Consider the following 10672-nt stretch of genomic DNA (forward strand, 5'->3'; position numbering starts at 1 on the left):
TAACTCCCGACCTTTTTTCTTCTAAAATCAATCAATCTACTTTATGTCCGCCCGCCGGCCAGACGAAATAGTGACGGAAGTACGCAGTATCAAAAAACAGTAGTTCAAGGCCTGAGGAACCTATGAGGCTGTGAGTAAATTTAAAAAAATAAAACAACCCCACCCAATAATATAAAAAATATAAAAACCCAATAATAATTATACAAGGGTGAGGGATTTTTTTAAATTTAATTATTATTATATTTAAAATACTTGTGTGTAATTTGTTTATTTATTTATTTTTTTTAGTAAACACCTTTTTATAATTTTTCGAATATTGAGATAGATAAAACAAGAAGTTTCTATTTCGGCAGGGTGAGTGTATGACATACGCATCCAATTGTTTTGAAAATCTATACTCAAGTAGTTAAAATGGAAATCATAAACATCCAACTATTAAATAAAGTAAAGGAATAAAATTTTTATTCCTTAAGACATATAGATGTGTGTTGTGAGGCCCTGAAAATTTTTCATGTTTTATTTTATTTTCAAGATTGGTTTTGAGCCAATAGGAAAGTAGTATTCTTCACTACGAGTACGTAGTATTTTTCTAGATATTTTTTTGAGTCTCAGAGTATTTTTGGTTAATTTTCGAAGTTAATGAAATTTCGAAAATTAAAGTTTGTTGATTGAGAAGAACTTGATTGTTGATCTATTTTGATCTAATGGCCAGGATGGTGACAAGTGGTAGCAGCTGGTGGCAAGGGAGAAAGCCATGCGAAGGCAGGAGAACTCAATGGAACTTTGTGGAAAGCACCACCGAGCGATCGGCATGCCTTGTCGAGTGCTCGGCAGTCCGACAAAGGCTCAGCATGGTTGCTATATATAGCTGCCCAGTTTTCTCTTTTGTGTCATTTTTCATCCGCATCTCTATCTCTTTTAGTTCTCTCTGCTCTCTCTCTTAGCTGAGAGTTTTTTTTTTAGTTTTCTCTTCGCCCGCAGAGGTGGTGAGGTGGTGTGGTGCACATGATGGTTTAGGATGTACGAAATTCAGGTGGGTGAACAGTGTATTTATTTTGTGGGTAGAACTGTGTATTTGTTTTTAACTGTATTATTTTCAGTTAATTGCTTGTGTGCTAGAATTTGGTATAATTCTAGGATTGGTATTCTGTTTGTGATTCGAGGATGATTTTGAACCTATATGATTAATTGGTTTATATATTACGAACTATTGAGGTTAATAGTTGTAATTAGGAATTTAATTTGCCAGATGGATTTATTGATGTTATTAGATTATCCTGTGATTCGAGGATAGATTGTTGGGCCAGATAGGCTAATTGTGATTTGAGAATATCTTGGGATGACCGTGTTGACCGGATTTAAGATAATGTACCAGTAGATCAAGATATTGTGATTTGACACGACCTGAAAGTAACAAGTGATTTGGGTAGGTTAAGATACCAGTGTGATTGTATAATGTGGCAGGTAACTCAGACATTACTGTGGGCCATTGTACTTGGTTGTTGCCAGATCGTACAAATATGCATGAAGTATGTGTAGCAATTGGCCAGATTTACAATCAGAGATGGTCACTCTCTCTACCAGTTCATTTTTACGTTAGATCAGTTGTGAGATTGTTGATATTGGAAGTTGGCCAATTTGGATCGCCATATAAGTGAGATGATTAATTTTAGAGATTAATGGTTAGTATTGGTACCACATTGGGTACATGAACACTTGGAGATGCGTGATTTGTGTGATTTGTAGTCACTGTTAGTTGTGGTTGTGGGTGTGAGTCATTTCACCCATACGAGCTTGCGAAAGCTTACCGGGTTTGTTCTTTAACCCGGTGCACCATTCAACGGTGCAGCTGTTGGTTTTGCAGGTTTAGCAAGATTGAGGAAGCAACGTGGAGGAGATGTGACAATTGGTAATTCAGAAGTGATTTTTCTCTTTTATTTGTAAAACGTTTTGTATTTACTTCAACTCATTAATATTCGAAACAGTTGTATAAGATTATTATTTATTTATGTAATCTTAGAGGTTGGTTTTTAATCAAAGAAACGACAAATGTAGCAAGGGTGATGTGATTTCATAAAGTTGAATTTTTGTGTTTTTTGTGGGTTTATGAACTTTTGACATGTATATCAGTCAAGGTTAAATTTCGTTTTTTTGGGATTCCGAAATCGAAACACATGTTTAACAATTTTTTGTGAAGATTTCGCCGGCGAAATTTACCGAAATTTATCGAAATTATCGAAATTTTCCTATTTTCTATTTTATATTTTCTCCAACTTCAGAAATTCACCAAAAATAGATCGAGACTCCAAATAATTCACCAAAAAATTCTACGGACTCGTATTGATGAGTACTAATTTCCTATGACCTAAAAATAGTCAAATTGCTTTAAAAACAATTATGAAAAATCCTACTCTCATAATTTAATTCTAAAAATAATAATAATCGCCAAATTCTTGAATTTTCATTTTCTAAAATTCATTTCCACACAACTAAGCTCTAGAACCACAACCAAAAGTCTAAGTTAGTTAAAATAAACTTAAAGAAATTTCTAATTCCTTTAAAAAAACCTTAAAACAAGTTTGAAAAATTTAAGTAACAAAATTACCATAAGCCAAAATTTAGGTTGTTACACTCAGTGAAGATAAAACTTGGCTGGGTGAGAGGCATGAGAAAAACTGAAGGAAAGATATAAAAAATAAAATAAAAAAGACTGAAGAGAGAGGCACGAGGAAAAAAAGTAAAGAAAGAAAAAAAAAAAGGAGTGGGGTTTGGGGCCTTGGGCAATTGGAAAGAAAAAAAAAAGTTTGAGATTTCGTTTAGTTATTTTAAACCTTAAACTCTAATACATTTCTATATAAAAAGATAATTAAAAGTATCCTAAAGGGTCTAAAACGTAATATCCTAAAGAATATATAGTATATAGGGTTTAATGTATAAATTATAGAGTATAAAGAGTGTTAGAGTTTAGATTTTAGTGTATAATTAAATTATACAGTATAAAGAATATACTAATTTTATTTAACAGTATTTGCTCCAGCGCGCATTATATTCACCTTATTTCACATGAAACCTACAATATAATTTGGTTTCTTCAATGTTTTTTTATCAATTTAGTAGATAATATGTTAAATAAACATATGGTAAAGTTTCATTAAAAAATTCCGTATTTTAATATTATTTTCCGTCGTTTCCGTCTAATTTTTGTCGAAATTTAAAAATCTTCGAAATTTTCTCGAAATCCGAAATTTAATTCCTTGATATCAGTATATGTAAAAAAAAGACAAAAGGTATATATTTATAAGTATCATATTTATGCTTTTTTTATTGTTGTTGCACAATGAGTATAGTTCTTGGCCAACAATGGCCACCTTGTATAACATAAGAAAAAAAAGTGTTTTTATTAATGTGGCTCGGCCTATCACTAATTTTTTTAAGGTGGGTTGGTTATCATTTTATTTTTCATTTTGAGAGTTAGATATAAAAAAAAATTAATAAATGTAAATTACTTCCAAGACAAAAAATCTAAGGTTTTTAATTAAAAATTCACCTAAAAGAAAAATTAAGTTGAAGGCCATTATATTCACATGCGCGGGTTCGGAGGCGATAAAAAGGTTATTGAGTACTCAGCAAGAATTATGAGGGCTCAACATACTGAGTGTTCGGTGGATGTAGATACATCCTCTATTTGTATATGCAAATTTTAGGTTGCAGATGACATATTTTAGATTGCACATGACATGTTTTATGTTGCAGATGCAGGTTTTAGGTTGCATGCGGACTACATCTGCAACTATCGAGTGCGCTTGGTAAGAATTTTGTCCTACGACTTAAGTTTTAGGTTGGGTAGATTGTATATTAAACTTTTGGTTTTTTTACGCTTTACCCACCTGAACTTTGACCTCAATCACACTTTACCACCTGAAAAAAAATTGTGTCAATTTACCACCTGAATTAAATATTTGTTGCAATGTAGGACCTCAAGCCCATTCCGTCTAAACTTCTGTTAAAAATACCCACGTGCCGCACACGTGACTCCCTTTGAAAGGGTTTTCTCGTCATTTTATGTCTAAATGGAATAAGAAAAGGGTTTAGATGGTTTTTTTAATCAGAGTTTCAAATTGGAGGGAAAATCGGCTGGTCTTTAGGGCTGAAAGGTGTTGCAGAGAATCTCGACTCTTTCTGTGATTGGGGTAAAAAATTCATTATTTTTTGTTCGATTAGGTGCGATTTAGTGTCGATTTGAAGATGAAGGATATAATTAGAGATTTTGGGGACCCTCCAAAATACGGTAAGTTCCCTTTTTCTGTGGTCCCCTTGATTTTTTGCAGTGTGGGTTGTGTGGTATGTGATTACTTTGTGATTTGATAACCTTTTTTGTGGTGTGGCTCCTGATTCGAAAACACTTGTGACCTTTTTATATTAGAGTCGTTTATGGCGTATAGGTGTTTTCTGTGGCAGGAGATGAAAATTGTTTAATGTGTTATAAGCATGTGAGTATTAGTAGTTTAGGTTCTTTATTGCATGAGTTTTGTACTCTTATGGGCATCAGTAGTTAAAATTACTGCTGAATTATTAATTTTTGTGGTTAATGCAACCTGAAGCAGAATTCAATTCACAGGGCACTGAGCAAACTTCATATTCAACACTAGTGGTACTCTAGTTTAAGTTTTATGGCATTGTGCATGAATTAAGCAGTCTTGTTGGTTGTCAAATTATATGATTTTTCTAACACTGAATTGATGTACTAGGTGCAAACACCACAAAATGAGTCCATTAAGGTTGCTAGAGTAAGTCAAGCAGCTGAAACTCAGCCAACAAATGTGCAAAGGAGAAAAGGCTCAGTAAGTATTGTCTTTAGGGATTTGGGTGGTGTGATCTTGGGCTTTATATGTGATAAAATTCATATTGTGGATGTGTTTGTAGGTTCAAAGAGGAGGTAGAGTGACAAGACAAATAGGTAGACCCAATCAATCATATTCACAGCCTTTGCCCCAATATGACACGAGTGGATCCCAATCTCAGCCTCAATACCCTCCAACTGGTTCACAACCTCTGCCCCAGACCAGTGGAAGTGGTTCCTTAACAAAGAACAAGAGAGTAATGTCCCCTGCAAAGAAGCAGCTGTAGAAGAAAACCATGCACGTAACACTGAAAAAGTCAATCCCTTGGATGCCTTGACATGAATAAATGTGGGAAGAAATGCTTGTTAAGGATTTTGAACTCATTGTGGCAGAGTGTTTGGTTCATTAGTCTGTTCTGTTTTTGAGATGTATATGTTTTGAAACTCTGCCAATGTTTATATACTCATTTGGAGATGTGTATGTTCTAAAACTTGTAGGTCCACATGATTATTTTGGAAGTCTGCTAATATCATTTTGTATTTTGGGATGAATTTTAAATGAAAAAATGTTGGTGAAATGTGGAAGTGCAAATTTTGCCTCTGTTTGATGGTAATTTATTTACATAAATTTTGGTCAAATTATGCATCAATTAAGTTCCAATTGTGCATCCAATTGTGCATCAATAAAACTTCAACTATGTCAAAATTACTACAACTTTCATATTATACTAATTTATTAGAGAGGTAAACATTAAACAAGCTCATTTATTAATTAATTATGATGGTGTAGTTGTACTCTGTAAAACACCATGTTGGTTCAATTTGTAAAACAGCAAGTTGGTCTTCTTACAGCACCTCGCAGAGTTAGAATTCTGCTCTGCTCTTACTTTGCTGATGAATGTTTTTCATTTGATAAAGCATCACAAATTGAATATTAATGCCTCTTCTTGAAGTTTCTCTAACTTTATTTAGTTACATTATCTGCATCCAGTTTTAAACACTAGCTTTCTCTTTTGTTTATAGACCAAAGATTTAATTTCAAAAATCAAATTGTTTTAAAACAAAAGATATTCTCTTTATATTTCTTTTCTCCACTCAGTAGTATCTATCATTACTCCACTCAAACTGCATTTTATTTGATAATTTGAGTAATCCTAATATTGGGCAGCGATGGACGACGCTGATAATTTGACTAATCCTAATATTGGGCAGTGGTGGACGACGCTATTAGCGGCGATGGACGACGCTATTAGCGGCGGTGGACAACGCTATGAGCAACGGTGGAAGACAGTATGAGTAGCGGTGCAGCACAGCGTCGTCGTCCATCGCAGATACTTTGTGGGTCAGCGACTAATGGCACAAACTGCAATTATGAGTAAAAAATGGTGGGTTTTGGAGGGAAAGAACCCTAAAAATGGCAGGATTCTAATAGGTTAGGGAAGGGGGGAGGCGCCAAATTTGGTACAATGATGGTTTAGACATAAAATGACGAAAAAGCCCCTTAAAAGGGAGTCACGTGCGCAGCACATGGACATTTTTAACGGAAGTTTAAATAGAATGAGCTTGAGGTCTTACATTGTAACAAATATTTAATTCAGGTGGTAAATTGATACAATTTTTTTTTAGGTGGTAAAGTGAGATTGAGGTCAAAGTTTAGGTAGGTAAAGTCAAGGTGTTAAATTTCGAAATTTTCGGCGAAATTTCGCTGAAAATTTTGATTTTTAGGGGTATGGAAATTTTAACACTATATTAAACAAATTTCGAAAAATTTCGCCGAAATTTCGGCGAAATTTCAAAATTTTCCGAAATTTTCGGCTTGAGCAGATAGGCAACGACCAGAGGGAGAGATGAGAGGAAAAGGAGAGCCGGCCTCGTCGCCTGTCATCGCCGGGGAGAGAGAAGAGATCGGTGCGGGGAGAGGAGATCGGTGCGGAGAGAAGAGAAGAGATCGAGGAGGGAGATGGAGGAGAGAGAAGAGATAAGAGAGGGAAGGAGATATATGTCCAGGGCGTGACTGACTGAGGGAGAGAGGAAGATAAGGTGGCTAATGAAGTAATGAGAGGTTGAGAAGGAAGATGACTGGAGATGTTGAGAGTTACGGAAAAGGAAGGAAACAGCCAAACAGGAAAAGCAAGGAAAAAAAGAAGAAAGAAAAGAAAGGAAGTTACGGGGAAAAGGAAGGAAACAGGAAAAGCAAGGAAAGAAAGAAGAAAGGAAAGAAAAGAAGGAAAAAAAGAAAGAAAAAAGAAAAGAAGAAAAAAAGAAAGAAAAAAAGAAAAAAAAAGATTTATGATTGATTGGGGTTTGGGGCCTTTGGGCAATTAGAAAAAAAAAAATGTTTGAGGTTTTGTTTGGCCGTTTTGAGATTTCGTTTAGTTATTTTTAAACCCAACACATTTTTATATAAAAAAATAATTAAAAATATCCTAAAAGACCTAAACTCTAATATCTTATATCATATCCTAAACAATATAGAGTATAGATTATAGAATATATAGAGTTTAGTGTATAGATTATAAAATATAAAGAGTATTAGCATATATAGAGTATTAGGATATATATAGAGTATATAAAATTTAGTATTAGGATTTAGCGTATAGATTATAGATTTATAGAGTATAAAGAATATACTAATTTTATTTAACAGTATTTGCCTCCAGCGCGCATTATATTCATCTTATATCACATGAAATCTACTATATAATTTAGTTTATTTAATGTTTTTTATCAATGTAGTAGATAATATATTAAACAAACATATGATAAAGTTTCATTCAAAATTTTCGTATTTTGATAGTAATTTCCGTCGTTTCTGTCTAATTTCTATCGAAATTTAAAAATCTTCGAAATTTCCGTCGAAATTTCCATCGAAAGTTCCATCGAAATTTCCTCGAAATCCGAAATTTTATTCCTTGGGTAAAGTGTAAAAAAGCCTAATTTTTTTTTTTTTTCATTTTGCACTTAAATTACCCAAAAATAAAAACACCAAAAGAGAAGTATGTGCCGAGAAAGAAAAGGTTTAATTTTATTTTATTATATAGGATCTAAATTTGAGATACAAATATGAAATCTCTTTAAAATTTGATAAGGGGTATTGATTGAGTTGGTCTTGAATTTGTAATCAAGGAGTTAAATTTCGATTTTTAGGAGTATTGAAATTTTAACATGCATTCGTCAAGATTTCGCCGAAATTTGCCGAAATTTGCGAAATTTCACTCTCACCGCTTCTCTGTCTTTGGCAAAATGAAACAGTTCAAACAACTGAACAATCAAACCCAGCCAACTGGCCTAACTCTTCGCTCACTTAATTGCACAAACCCAATCAACTTCGGCCAGATCTCGGCGGCCCAAGAGAAGAAGGAGAAGAGATCGGGGAGGAGAGGAGGGAGAGGAGAAGAAGGAAGGAGGAAAAGATGTGACTGGGTAGGGAGAGAGATGAGAGGGAAGAAGTCACGGCCGTAGGACCCAAAACATACAGTTTGATTTCAAAATACATCACAGATGCAAGTATCAGAAGAGATTTGTTGGGAGGGGAAGATGCCAAGAGGAAATAAATGTAATGTTAATATAAAATAAAAGAAGAAACGAGCTTTGTTGTTTTGGCCCTTTTGGGAGATAAAAGAGAAAAGAAGGTGGGAATGTGGGATTGGCTGGATAAAGAAATAATAAAATAAAAATAAAAATAAGATTAAATAAAAGAAAGAAAAAGATTTGGAAAGTGAAAAAGTGAACAACAAATAAAGAAAGGAGTCAAAGGACTCACAGGAAGGAAAAGGAAGAAAAGAAAAAAAAAAAAAAAGAGGGTTAAGGGGTTGATTGGGGTTTGGGGTATTTGGGCAATTGGGCAATTGGGCGATTGGAAAAAAAAAAAAGTTTGGGGTTTCGTTTAGTTGTTTTTAAACTCTAAATTCTAATATATTTCTATATAAAAAATAATTAAAAATACTCTAAAGGACCTAAACTCTAATATCTTATACCATATCATAAACAATATAGAGTATAAATAGAGTATATAAGGTTTAGTATATAGATTATAGAGTATAAAAAATAAAGTAAATGATTATAAAGTCCAAATTTGAGCTTTCACTATTTTTAAGACCCAGGTCCTTTTTTTATTTTTGCAGTAGGCCCAATTTATACCAACCCGGTCCTTTTTTTCACTTCTCCGTTTCTTTCTCCGTCTCTCTTCAATTCCTTTTCACATTTCTCTCATTTTTCTCATTTCAAACTTAGCATCATTCTCTCTCTTCACTGTCACTCTCTCACCTCGATGCATCGCCGTTCGGCCATGGATGGCAGCGAGATCCACCTCCCCGTGCTCGCCTCTCCCTCCTCTCCCTTCCCATGGCTTCCGATCGTCCATCTAGTCACCAACGGCAACAGATCGATGTGAAAGCCGAGAGTCAACTCCGGCGGCGATCTGCTTCTTCCGGCCACGACGAGGCACTAGATCTATAGGGTTTTGTTCTTCTCGTCGTTCTGAACACGACGGTACCCTCCGATCTCTCTTTCCAGTGTTCTTTCTCTGATGCCCAACTGCCTAAGCAAAACATACACAGACCGAATTTTGCACAAGCTTGCTTTACCTTTACTCCAGGCTTTCGTGGTGAGGCCATCTTTCTCTTGAGCTAGAGTTCAATTGGTCAAAACCCAACATTAGAGAGCAGAAATAATTACTCTTATATATGTTTTATTTTAATCAGACTAATTATGTTGAACCAAGCATCTGACTTGATGTTGATAGATTGCTATGCCTAGTCTTTCCATGGTAAAGATTGACAACTCTCTTGAGTTCCTTATCCTTGCAAGTGATGGACTGGGGTGTTGTCACCAATGAGGTTTGCCATGAATTTCCATTTTATTTACTCGTGAACTTTTTGTCCATGGCTTGGGCATGGTGCAAGGTGAATGACACCGTGCCTTTGGAGCAGTAAACTTTTTGTTTTTAAAAAAATGAATTTTGACATCTAGCCTTAAGCAGCTGCCTGGTTTTTTCATATAGGTTATGTGTTTTGTATAATAGAAGGATTAAATAGTATCTTTTGGAAAATGATTATTTAACTCTATCATTTTGAGTTGTGAGTGACTCATGATCTTGTGGGTAGTTCCTTTGTGTTCCATTTCATTTCAAATAAACTTTTTCTTTTTTTTTTCCTTGGTTGATACGTGTATTATCATACTTTAGTAGTCTATATTTTATCACACTTGAGTTACCTTTTGATCTACTATGATTTGTATTGGATCACATATATGTTTGTTTTCAGAGCTTAACAAACGTACTACTTTAGAAGCACTACATGAAGCCTTTTCTAAGTTTGGTGAAGTAGTTGAGGGTTTGTTGTTCTTCTATTAAATTGTATATTTTTTTAATTTGTTATTTCCTTTGTAATTTGTTAATTCCTTTGTAATTTGTTAGATTACCACAATGGCTTGGGCAGCCAGGCTTGGTTTGAGGATGGAGGGCTTGAGCTGCTGCTGTTGTTGTTGCAGCTGCTAATATTAGCAAAGACAATTGCATGATAATTAGCATAATTCCTTCTAGTAAGAGGAAAAATGTTAGCATTGTAGTATTGGTCAAGTTTCTACTGTTGCTACTCCAATATCAATTTTTAATTGAAAGCAAGATGATAATTTTCTACTAATTACGATATTCCTGAGCATTTTATGTTGTTGTCTTTTTTAGGTTTTTGCTCAGATTCTTTTACTTTATTCATTATTGTGGTGACAGTTTTGAGCTTTGTAATTGAGTTTGGTATGCATTAGGTGATTATTACTGTCAGACAGTAGCAATATGTGATTGTTACTATCAAATAATAACAATACAAGATTGCC

This window comes from Dryas octopetala, chromosome 9, assembly GCF_963921425.1.
Source record: "Dryas octopetala chromosome 9, drDryOcto1.1, whole genome shotgun sequence".
In the NCBI taxonomy this organism is placed as follows: domain Eukaryota; kingdom Viridiplantae; phylum Streptophyta; class Magnoliopsida; order Rosales; family Rosaceae; genus Dryas; species Dryas octopetala.